This window comes from Tetrao urogallus (genome assembly GCF_951394365.1).
Source record: "Tetrao urogallus genome assembly, chromosome: 5".
Classification (NCBI taxonomy): domain Eukaryota; kingdom Metazoa; phylum Chordata; class Aves; order Galliformes; family Phasianidae; genus Tetrao; species Tetrao urogallus.
The window spans coordinates 38,457,505-38,470,262 of record NC_136818.1 but is presented as its reverse complement, the minus strand read 5'-3'; the positions used below and the strand labels follow the sequence as shown (position 1 = coordinate 38,470,262).

General features: G+C 49.0%; 1 protein-coding gene across 3 annotated transcripts in view; it reads left to right on the top strand.

Annotated features, from left to right (window-relative positions):
* JMJD1C (jumonji domain containing 1C) overlaps positions 1 to 12,758 on the top strand; it is a gene marked incomplete at both ends in the record, with an annotated part of 145,629 nt that overhangs the window by 77,431 nt on the left and 55,440 nt on the right. The window lies entirely within an intron of this gene.

Genomic DNA, 12,758 nt, shown 5'->3' with positions numbered 1-12,758 from the left:
AGAAGTTGTGCAGTAGTAATTATATATTAGACTAGAAAAAATGTATTGGTGTGAAAAGGACAGACCTAAATCAGTTTGGCTTAAAATCACTTTTGGAGAAAGATGACAGGAGTAAAGAATCTGTTGCTAGCTCCAGGGTGAGACTTGAATAGGGATAGCCATCTCTGTAGTGTTTAGATAAAAACTGCTTGTTATGAGGTGGCTTACTTTCCCAGGTAAAGATTAGAGAAAAAATCCTGGATGTGATTGCTGGCAAGTTTCTTCGTTAAACTAGTCAACCAACAAGAACTCATTGGTACTTCAGACATCGTTTTGCAAAGCAGCAATGATATTCTAGAAAATCATTTTGGATTGAAGAGGCAGTTTCACTTTTTGCTTAATCAGCTGTGGAAAGGGCTGGCTTCACTATTCCTGCCCCTGCCTACGTGATCCCAGCAGTCGTGCAGCCAAGATGAGAGTTACATCAGCAAGGTGACTGCGAGCAAATAAGTCAGTCAGGTGACAGGGTGAGCTCTGCTGGACTGGGCTGCAGGGAGAGAGGCAGTGAGAGAGGATGGGGCTGCTTGGGCCATCAGCGCCTTCCCATTCTGTACTCTGACAGTCAGATTAAGCACAGTTGAGCATTGCATACTGGGCAGTTGTGAGATGACATGGTTTAAAGTGCAAGGAAGAAATAGATGAAGATAGGTTAGTTTGAAATTCAAGTTTTAAATCTTAGTAGTAAATTCAAATAAGTAAAAACTGACTGCAAATGTAAGGAGCCCAAGGACTGAATGTTGTGAAGTCAGAGATGAGATTCAGTTTCCAGACAAATCTTAACTAAGTTCTCCTGGTGTGCAAACCAAAAAAGATGAATATCCAGAATGAAGATGTCCAGTAAAGCAGGAAGCCCACGAACAAAGAAGGAGAGGAAGACTTTGGGTATCTTTGCTTCTCAAACCAAAATCTGATCTTGCAAATTATGTGAAAACAAAACAAGAAAAATTTTTGTATGATAAGAAGGATAGAAAATAATGATAACACGCATCTGAAACATTAAATATGAAGCATTAAATTTTTGGCTGAATTTCAAGTGAGGATGATAATAGCTGTAAAGAAAAAGGCAAGATGTATAATAAGAGAATGGTAATTACTACAACTAGAAGGAGTAACTTAAAGATCATAAAATACTCAGACACAGGGAAATTTCTATCTCAGAATTAGGAAAGAATTAGTGCTGATTGTAACTGTTTTAGCTAATCTTTCCTTCAGGGTGGTACCTGTGATTGGAGAAAGCAGTGCCTACATAAGGAGGGGGAAGGGAAGAATTATGCAAGTAATTAAAAGACTGTCAGTCTGCCCTCTGTGTAAATATGGAAAGCTTTGGAAGGCATTTTTGAAAGTTAGAATAATCAAGGACTTGGGAAATTAAAGAAAATGGAGTAAAGTACGATACAGCTATTTCAAAGAGATTGTTAGTGATTCAGTACCTTTCTTTTAAAATAATTAATTTCCTAAATAAATAAGGCAAGCCTGTGGCCTTCGTGTCGGGCATGAGTTGACAGTGCTTTTCCCAGCCGGCAAGTAAGTCTCATTGTGCTCCGTTGGTGGGAGTCCAAAGATGGGATTAATACAGAGACAATCAGACAACCACAGAATGTCCTGAGTTGGAAGGGACCCACAAGGATCATCAAGTTCTCCACCTAAAACCCAAAACCTATCAGAGCGGTGTCCGAATGTTCCCTGAACTCTTGCAGCTCAGTGCTGTAACCACTGCCCTGGGGATCCTGTTCCAGTGTCCAACCACCGCCTGGTGCAGAACCTTTTCCTGGTATCCAGCCTGACCCCTCTCTGTCTCAGTTTCGTGCCATCCCCTCAGGTGCTGTCACAAGAGAGCTCAGTGCTGACCCTCCGCTCCCTCTGCAAGCTGCAGCCACCATGAGGCCTCTACTCTGCCTGCTCTGCTCTGTGCTGAGCACATCCAGGGACTCAGTTGCTCCTCATACACCTGGCCCTTGAGGCCCAAACCACCCCTGAAGCCCTCCTTTGGATGCTCTCTGTCGGCTTTCTGTTCCTCTTACATTGTGGTGCCCAAACCTGCCCCCAGTGCTCAAAGTGAGGCTGCAGCAGTGCAGGGTGGAGAAGCTGGCACCTCTAAGCACGTGAAAGTGCTTGAGTATTTCTAGCAGGGAGTAGGGCTTGAGGTGCTTTATTCTGCACTGCAGCCCCCTAAATACTGCCAGTCTGTGGCTGCTGAGAGAAGCTGGGCTAAGGGGAGATGGTGTAATGAAAGCAGATTTAAATGTAGCATTAATTTGAGGATGTGTTTATAAGTGCTGTTTTATTTGGGAAACATAAGTGACCCTGCAGAGATGCTTTGGAATCATAAGACTGAAAAAGACCTTGAGATCATCTAATCTAAATGAAGGCTATTAAAGTTTATTACGTCTGCTATAGAGGCTATTATTCCTTGCAGCATCCTGTTTTCCTGTGTGAAGACACACCCTGCTCCCTTCAGTCTGTATTCGTCAACAGTGTTTTCCAAAGTGCTGCTCATTGTGCTGCTCTCTTTGGAGCACATATCTGTCTTTGAAGAGCAGAGTCCATAATCTTCTCATGATGTAGTTCTCCAGCTGAGGCCTTATGGATGCAGAACACAGGATGTACTACCATTCACATATTCCAGTACTGTGTGTGCATGATTCTGCCAGCTTGTAGCACTTGTGAAGTTGAACGTAACCTGTTTTTTTCATATGCAACTCCTTTGGTGCTCCGTGTTCCTGCAATTGACTGCTCCTGCCTGTGTGTGATGCTTTCCCATTTTTCCAGTTTGTCTTTTTGTCCTCCAATGTAATTTGCAGTCCTACCAAGCTGGTTGGTTGTCAATTTAATAAATGCAGTCTGTGTTCTATCATCTGGGTCACTACTGAAAGTACCAAATAAGAGCAGGCCCAGCGTAGGTGACTTTGGGAACTCCATTCTAGATACATATTTTGATGGTGAACTAGTGATGTTTTCTAATTTTTTTCTTGATGTCTGTCTACATTAACGTCGATTTCATTTGGATCTGATCTCTTTAGTTTGCATACGTAAACGTCACAGGAGATGGTGTCAAAAACCTTATTAAGGTCAGGATATAGATCTGCTTCTCAACTCTGCTCTTCTGTTTGAAAAGGATATTTGCTTTTGACATAATTTATTCTTTCGGAATTCATGCTGGCTTTTACTCATCGCTGTGTTTTATTTTAAGTGTTTACAAATGGACTGATTATATCTGCTTTGTGTTTGCTTCCCTTTTCTTAATCATGGGCTGGTCTTGTCATCAGCACCTCGAAAAGCTGCATCATGGATCCACTTGAACCAGGCTGGTCGGCTTTGTGCCAAAGCAAGAAAATGCGACTAATATCATTCGTCCTGACTTCTGTAATGCATTCCACCACCATGTGTCGAGTGACGAGCAATCAGAGGAAGATGAGGATTGTTAGTGTGAACATAAATTAGATAGGAATTAGCTCATAAGACATTAGCTATGTAGTGTTGAAATAGGTGGAGCTGTGTAGTGGTGAAGTAAGTCTGAGTGCCAGTAGTTCTTCACACATTTTGGGAATGACGTGCGTAGTATTTTCTCTGAAATGTTTGGGCTAATTGATTACATTTGATTCAATATGCAGATGGTACAAAATAGGAGGAGCCCTTAACACGGAGGATGAGGGTTTTTTTATGCAGCTAAAATTGAATGCCCTTGAGATATGAAGTAATAGAGGTGGAACAGAATGTTACTGTATAAAACAAAGTCGTGGATTTAGGAGCAGATGGCAAATGTAGATGAGAGCTTATCCACTGGAAGCACTGGCACAGAGCAGGTCTGGCCCTTCTGGTCAGGCAGAGGAGGGCTGTGAACCTGCTGTGTGACGTTCAGAAGATCCCAGGCAGGGCTCTGGCATGCACAGGATGTGTTCCTGGAATGGAGGAGTCCAGTGTCTCTATACAACTATCAGCCACGAGTCTGTTTTTAAAATAAGATACCTAATTCTAGTGGGCCATGCTGGAGAAGGATCAACTCAAACTCGATGGGATGCATGGGAGGGCTGTGAGGCTAGCCAGGTTTGGATCTGCGGTCTAGCAAGAGGGAGAGGTGGGAGTAGTTAGTGCAGAATGGTGACATCGTCATGCATGCTGTTATGGGAGGAATGAGGGAATGTAACTACTGCTATAAATATACCTTGGAGGTAAATACTTCTGATGTACTACACAAACACATCCTGAAGATCCTGAATTTACAACACAGGCCTGAGAAACAAATTGGAAAAAATAAAGAAAACCAAGCACAACAGTGTTCTATAGTTCTTTCCAATAACCACCAGTGTACTTGAGCTTGGAAAAGGAATGCATTTCGTGCTTAGTGGGGAACTTAAGTGAGACACATTGTGACCTTTCGGAGGCCCTAGAGAAAGGAGATGAGCAAGATCTGGATCATTTCAGTTTTATCTTTAAACTCACAGCTGTCACAGTTTGGAGATGAGTGAATTTATAAAAAACGGAAAACTTGTTATCTGAGAGAGAGATAGTTTCAACACCATCTGTCCTGTGTTTTCCTGAAAGGAAAAAAGTGCCTGTTGAGGTTGCTGCTGGACAAGCGTGTAGGAGGACAGATGTGAGAGCCTAAAAATAACGCTGCCTGGGGGCGGGGGGTGGTGCAGTGTGATATCCAGGGTAGGTTCTGATTTTTTTAACTAGGTGATGCTGGTGGTGTTTCAACACAGTTCAGTGTTATCCTGATGCAGGGATGGACTGACTAAAACACTGCCTACTCTATCAGGCTTTTTATTATCAAGTGTAAACTTTTACCTCAACGTCATGGTGGTTTATGGCTATAGTTTGTCCTGCAAGGAATAAATTGTCTCTGAAAAGTTCTCCCAAGCCTCTTAAACAACAGAGTCAGGAATCAAAGCAGTGTATTAACAACTGTGTAGACAGTCTGACACAGTCACAATACAATGATAAAACAGCATAGCAGTAAAAAATACTGCTCAGAAAGGTTAAAAGATGTTTCTGATTATAGCCTGAAACTAGATTGTATCTCTCCTTGGTTACATGACACGTGAAGGTGAGATGAATGGTATTTTTATTTGAGCATTATAGTTATAGACTAGGATGTTGTCTCGCTAAGGTGGGACGTTGTACAAAGTTAATTGAAACACACAGTATCAATGTAGCCTAATACTTAAATCTTAGTGTTTAAAAATATGAAAACATTATTGTCAAGGTACTCTGTTATACCTAATGTGTACATATTTAGAATATGAAAAAGATGTATTTCAAAACAAAGATGGCCAAGCGTGACCTCACCCCCGGGAAGCTGGAGCTAAAAGAGTGCAGAGGCACTGAGTCCAGAACAGAGCCATCCCCTCCTGCCCTGACAGGCTGTTCTCCATTAAGGAAATCCCCAGATCGCCAGATAGGAAGAGCAAAGCTGGCGGGTGTAACCTCTGGCTCTTTGTGGACAGTGGGTGTAGGGTAGGAGGAAGGAGCTGTCGCCTCACAACAGTGTTCGTGAAAAAAAAGCCCTTTCTGAATGTATTGCAAATTTATTATATTTAGAAGTGTATTTATTCTGCAGCTGTTACGCTTCCTAACAAACAGTGAAATACACTGTTGTTAGTAAAAAAGAGTAAACACAAAGACTGGAGGGATGGTCTTGCTGAGGAGTCTTGCTCTTCTCAGAAAATGAATCTCGGTTTCACTGTAATGCGTTCTTTCACGTGATAAGTGTATTTTCCCTTCACTAGCTCCGGTGGGATGTGTTCTTCTGAAATCCTGCTCTCTGTTCTTGAGTTTTTTGGAAAGATTCTTGCACTTCATGTTTCACAGGCTTTTGAGGCTTTTGTTGTCTGAGGTATTTCCAAACACGAGCTCCTGTTCAAACTGCCTTCTACTTCCAGCTGTTTTAGGAGACAGTCCTGCTCCCTGCAGAGCCTTTCTGGTTAACTGAGTCATCACAGATGACTGAGGTGACCCTTAAGCATGATGTCAGGAGCACGTTGTGTGTCCTGGGTGTGTCAGCAGGCACACAGGGAGCATTTGCTGTTACAGGAGTTGCTTGGATACTGCTGTGGAGCTGTGGGAATGGAAAATGTCAGCACGGGTGCATTCTCAGCTCTGCAGTAACAGGAAGCAGTTCCGGGAGCAAGGCCTCTCCAACCTGCGCCCTGCCCTGGGGCACCTTCAGACTGAGCCAGCAGGCTGTGTGTAGCACTGCGGGGCAGCCCTGGGTCTGCATGGTGAGGATGCACCAAGAGCTCTCTGGAATAAGAGCAAGACCGAAAATGTAGAGTGAAATGCAGTCTGCTTAAGAGCGGAGATTCGAATGTAGCAAGTGAACAGCATGGCTTAGACAATGGAAAGGGTTGTAAGGCAGGGGAACTGGAAGAAAAAAACAGCAGAGTTAGGAAAAATACTGCTCTGAAAATTGAAGTTAAAGGTATAGGGAGTGAGATGGAAAAAAGTGAGGCAAGTAGTTGAGCTCCAGCAAGGGAGAACAGAAAGGACGCCTATGACTGTAGGTACAGGTTGCCCTTGTGAAGGGAGTTGCGCTCCACAGAAGCACATGGAATGAAGAATGAGAGGAGGCAGGAAGCAGTGGGAGGGCAAAAGGTGGAGTCCGATGGACTGCAGTTAGTGGGATGTAGGAGACGTGCTGCCGGATGCTGAATCAAAGAGCAGCAATGCTAGAATCCCGAAGCTGGTGTTCTAGGTTGGGTTGTTTTGCTGGAGGCGAGGCTGGAAGGAGGGCAGATAAATGCATCCAGTAAGTTCAAGGGGAAAAGGATGCAAGAATGTTGTGAATGTTGGCAGTAAGCATGGAAAAGAGAATAAAGCCAAGAAATGAGCTGGAGGAGCTTGGCACTGTTGTGAGGGAAGCAAGGAGGCTGAAGGAGCGTGAATGCTGAAAAACATGGATGGCACCCAAGTTAGAAAGGGTTTGATGAATATTGCAGAAGGAGTGTGGGTAAGAACATTATGATCCTGCAAGTGTTGTGCTTGCTTTGTGGAAGGCAGAATCCAGTCCCAAGGTTAATTACTATTGTGGCATGTTACCATGGCACTGGGAAAACCAAGTGAAAGACCAGGATTTCATTGTGCAGTCAGCTGTAGAACAAATGTGGGATGAGAAAGACTCTTTTCCCCAAGGAGTTAAAATCTGAGAGTAAGTCAAAAGCAGAAGACATATATATGTATGAAATAAGAGGCATTCCTTATGAGAATAAGATAAGGCTTCCATAAGGTAGTGGCCAAGGCATTGTCAAGGGTTTAGAGGTCATTACCGCAGGGAAGCTGTTGAGAGAGAAAATTGAAAGATGTTAATGCATCAGTTTTGTGAGTGCTGCCAGTAAGCTGTTCCTAAAATTGATAAATGAGCAATAGTCAGATCAGGAGGCATTGTTTCTGAAAGTGCACTGTGATGTGATGCTGGGAGAAGGAGAGCCAATAGTGGGCTGTGGGCCAGAGGTGTCTGAGACAGCTCTGTGAGCAGATCTGAGCCGGGCACATATGCATTAATTAAGGCTTGAGTAATCAGAATGCAAATAAGTGTGGGTTGGTGCTCTTAACTACAGAAGGAGCAGAAAAACTTGTGTTTCAGAAATGCTGCAAGAGTTTCATGTAATGTAGACCCAGCACTGGGAGTGGGAAGGTCACACTTAAAGATGACACTGATGTGATTGGACTCGAGTGAGCGGCAGAGTTCATGGCAGTGGTACTCAGCTGATGGAGAGAGGGGGTATAGAGAAATGGAGTCTGTTACAGCAGCATCAGGCTTGAGCTGGCAATCCACAGGGGGATGTGCAAGAGACTGCTCAGTATTTTGTCTTTCTATGTGAATTATACAAATGGCCTTAGCGCACAGCTCTGCAGCTCTGTGTTTCCAGTGTAAGGGCTGGTGTCTGTGAATGGCATAATGCAGGGGAGAGGCAAAGTGCGTGTGACAGGCTGCTAATGGGAAGTGAACCGTGGAAGGTGTAAATGGGCTGGGAAGAAATGAAACCACAGAGAGCAATTGTAAAATGCGATTTAGGTAGCTTAGACGTGGAAAAGCAATCCTTGTACACAGGATTGGGGTTTGTAATGGGAGAAATGAAAATAACTGTGTCTCTAAAATTATTTGTGAACATGAAAATACGTGGTTTCTGAAGCTCGCTGATTATCTAAGCCCTGCTTTTTCCAGGAAATAAGAAAGCTTGTGCAGTACCATTGCCTTCAGTGGTGGTTTTTTAATGCCATGCTTCTGGCTTTTCTGTTACCGAGACTGTAACAGGGACACCAGTTCAACTACAGAACTAGAGAAAGTTTGCTAACAGACCTCATTGCCAGAGCTGCGATTACAGTGCTGGTGTCAGATGAAGCAATGGGGGAAAATTGCACAGTCATGTTGATGCATGCAGCACTGAGAGCGTTCCACGATGGCTGCTGGTGGAAGGGCACGAGAGATTTTAGAAGCTGACTGAAAATACTGCAACGGTAGAAGCTGTGTTTGAAATCAGATCAATTTGAAATGACTGCAGAATTGGTTAGTGCAGATGTGCTAGTATACTGATGGTGGTGCTGCTCATGTTTCTCTACACCCCCCATTGTCTTCTGCTTCTCAATTCTGAGGAATTGCTGAAGATTGCCTGGTGAAGTCATGGCTGTGTGTGGCCGTCCCCAGGCAGTGTCTGCACATCACCCAGGAGGCAAGGTTACACGTGGACTGGCACCGCGGTGACTCTATTACGTGGTTGCAGCCCTAGCAGTAGCGATTGTTTCACGCACACGAATTCTCCTTTGGAGTTTGGCTCCTGCACTGAAGCGCACCATTTGCACTCAGCTGGTGTGCACGGCGACGTCAGCAGAGCAGCCGTGCAGCTCTGCTCACATGCTGCGCTATTTCTGCAGGATTGTCCCTAGGAAACCATCTGCCTTGCTCAGGAAATGTGGGGCATGCAAAGGAAGGAGATGAGCAGAAAAAGGCTAATTTCAGTTATGGAAATGGATTTAAACACCTTTGATTTGTTTGTTTTAAAGGTTAAATATTTATTCACATGTTCTTTCTTAGCGGGCAGCATCGCATGCATGCTCTCTCTGGGTTCTGTGTGTTTGGGGATTAATCCCTTTGGGTGCCCAGAGTGGGGTTCAGCAGAGCCCTGGCCCTGTGCACATGTCGGTGTCCCTATGCCTGTGTGCTTTCCACCACTGAATAAACAGAAGACAAAGCAAAGTGGTATGTCAAGCGGGGGTGCTTCATGTGGTCCCTGAACACACAGCCCCTGCGGTGTGGCTGTCCTGCCAGCTGAGCCCCCCGTGCTGCTGCTGCGAGCCCAAGGAGAGTGCATTCACCCAACTCCATTGATTCTAACGATTATCTGTAGTGGTAGCGATTATCTGCAAAGTAGGGCAGGCGGCGTGAGCAGCAGTACATGAATCCTGTGGCAGCCAGCCAGGGCAGTAATTGAAGGTCATGGCGTGTTTGCTGAGCGCAGGGCTGCGCGCTGCCTGTTGGCGGGGCCTGGCAGTGCCCGGAACAAAGGCGCTCTGTTCTGCAGGCGGCAGTGGGAGTCGTGCTGCTGTCCTGCACCCATTAACCGAGCTGTGCCCAGGTGTGCTGCTTGGCAAATGTAACAATCTTGGTATGATTATTTTTCATAGGCTTCAGGACTCTAATGTTTAAAATTGTTGCTTAAAAGTCAGCATTAGTGCTTTTGCATGGCCAATTGGTGCGTGCATATAATGATACATATTGCTGTGTATATGACCAGCAGTATGGACAGAACCCAGTGTTATGTTGCCGTGGTCACACATTTAGCACCAGCAGTCACACCGGCGGCAGCTCTGTGGCGTCTGTGCCCTCCGAAGGCATTTCCCTAAAGCAGCCCCAGCTGAAGCAGCTGCTGGGTGGGTCACTGCTCCTTGCAGTGCTACTGCCCCTGAGTGCTTGCAGCCAGATCCTGGGGTGGTACTGAATGGGTGCTACCGCCCTGGTACTAATATTCCTTGTTGTCTAGTCATAGCTGTTAGTAAAGCGTCGCCGGCCTGGCCCCCAGGCAGCGTGTGAGCTGTAGGCGTGCAGTGCCCGCGACGCAGTGCCGCTGCGCGCACTCCGGGACAAGCCCTGGTACCAACAGCGGCCCAGGGGGCGCGGCCCCGCAGCCCTCGTTGCTCACCGTCCGCAGGTTTACTGCTGCGTCAGAGCCCGGACTCACTGGAAGGGCTTGGGATGAGAACGCGGAGGTACTCAGGCATCGACTTCCCATTATTCTCATATTTGCTTGGCAAAGTGCGCGTTTGGTATTTTTTCCACGAATTAAGGAGCGCGCAGCTGCGCTCGTTTAAAGGGCTCGGAGGAAACGATGCCTCTCTCCCCGCCTCCCCCGTGATTTCGTTGTTTCTCTCCAGGCCGCGTACGCGAGCCGAACCCGGGGGCCGCACCCGGCGCTGCCCGGCGTCCCGCACCGCCGTTCCCTCCGCGCGGGGTTACCCCGCCGCCCCCACGTGCCCGCGCTCCGCCCCGCGGGACGTGGCCGCCGCGCGCCGCCCCCCCGGCCCCGCTCCGCCCCGCGCCCTCCCGCGAGCGGCGCAGCGCCATGCGCCAGCGGCGGGGACGCGCCGGGGCCTCCGCGGCGGCGCCAGCTGCGCGCTAAGCCCACAAAGGCGGCGGCCTCCTTCCTCCTTCTCCTCCTGGCTCTCCCCTCCTGCTGGCCCGCCCCCGCCGCGGCCGCCCGGCCCGGCCCGACCCGGAAGCGGCGCGGCGCGCTCCATTTTGCTCGCTGTTCAAAGGCGGCCACGGGCGCGGAGGTCCCGCGGGCCGGGCCGGGCGCGCCGCGGGGCGCGGAGCCAGGTACGTGAGTGCGGGGGGCGCAGCGGGGACCCTTTCCTCCTCCTCCTCTCTCTCTCTTCCTTCCGCGGGGCCCCGCGCTCCTTTGTTCGCGGGGGGCGGCCGGGCAGGGCTTTGTGCGGCGGGCACGGCCACGCGGCGGGGGCGGACGGGCCGAGGAGCCGGGCGGTTGGAGGTTGCCTTCCGGGGTCGCGAGCCGGGCCGGCCGCCAGTCGTCGGGGAGCGTCGTCGGAAACGGCTCCGGCGGCGGCCGCGGCTCGCGGCGGTGCGGGAAGGGCTCGGCCTCGTGGCGGCCCCGGACGCCCAACGGCCACGTCGCTCCCGGGCCGCGGGGACCGTCCCGTAACGGCCGCCCTGCAGCCCGTCGCGCCGGGACGGGAGTGGAGGGGAACGGAGGGCAGGGGAGCCGGCGCCAGTGCTGGCCCGCAGCACGGCGTTCTCCTCGGAGCACACCGCGGCCGCAGCCGGTTCTGGAGGAGGGGCGGCCATCCCGGAGCGTAACGATTGTCATAAGAAGAGGTGCCAGCGCCGCGCTAACGCCGACCCAGGAGCTCCGCGCCGCGTGGAAAAGTTTTCCTAACGGCACATGCAAATTAACGTCTCCGTGAGCTGCGCCGGGTTGGTGTGCGCGGCCCCGGGGGCCGTGGCGCTGCCAGGGCGGCGAGAGGGGACCTCCGGGATCGGGGGCTTGGGCAGCGTCGGTGGGCAGGGCTCCTCGTGGCCGAGCGGGCAGTCAGAGCTGATGAGATAAAGCAGTGGGACTTTGGGGTTCTTTATTTCAGAGCAGCGGTTCAGAGCCTGAAGTCAGATGTCACTTAAAATCGAGTGTGTGTTCTTCATCGTGGTCTTCAGGGAGAGAAGTTAATGTGGGTGTCAAAGAATGCTCGGCGCCAGCTTGAAGGGGGAGACTTGAGCGTGGCATTGAGTTTGTGCTGGTTCAAGCCTTCTTAGGCTCATCCTCTGCTTGGGAATGGAAAAGGGAGCGCCTTCCTCTGCAGGGAGCTCCTCAGCCCGTGTTCGTGTCGCTGCACGTCCCGCGTGCCTGCCTCCAGCAGCTGGCTGCTGCATGTGGAGCGCCCGGCCAAGCTGCCTTTGTGCACGCACGGTGTGAGGTTGGGTCACATCCATCCCTGCTCGAGTGCCCGGTGCCCTGCCCTGCCCCGAGCCCAAGGCCATCCTCAGAAGGCAGCTTCTGAAGGGTGGGGTTTGGTGGTGCTTTGGCAATGTGGAGGTTCTCCGGGGCCTGACAGATGGCAGCTTATGTGCAGTAGAGCAGCCATCTCTGTAGGAGGATGTATGTGACATGGCATAGTTTTGCTTTATTTATTTACATATTTTTCCTCTGTGCTTGTGGGATGGCCCACATCCTTCACATGTGTATTTAGGGGGCGTTGGCCTGTCTGGAGGCTTAGATCTGTGAAAGCAAATGAGGAGGCATTACGTTTCTCTCCTTGGCATAATCACGCTTGCAGATCTATATTTGGAACTGGTTCTTTTAATGCCAGCAGTAAGATAAACTCGTGGCTCACCCGCACCTTAATCTGTCGTCTTTCTAAATCCCGAGTGATAACTGCAACTGCATTCCATGCAGTCTCCTTTCAGCTAACCATGTGGTATGTCCTGTTTGTGCTCAGAAATGCGTTTCCTGACCCAAATAATGGGACAGAAGGGAAGGGGAATGGTGTGAAAAAGTCAGGTGGTGTCTGCTTAGACCTGGGGGCAAATGAAAAACCCAGAGGCTGCAGCACTGACGTTTGGAAGGAAAGTTTATCCACTTGTGGGTTTGTACACTCATGCTTTGCAATGCAGTGGTGTGAGCTCCACCCTCCTAACTCAAACCATTAGCACTGCAAGAGCCAATCTGGAACGGTGGGGCAAGAGCAAAGGGCCTTTCTGAGCCATTAGAGGTTAA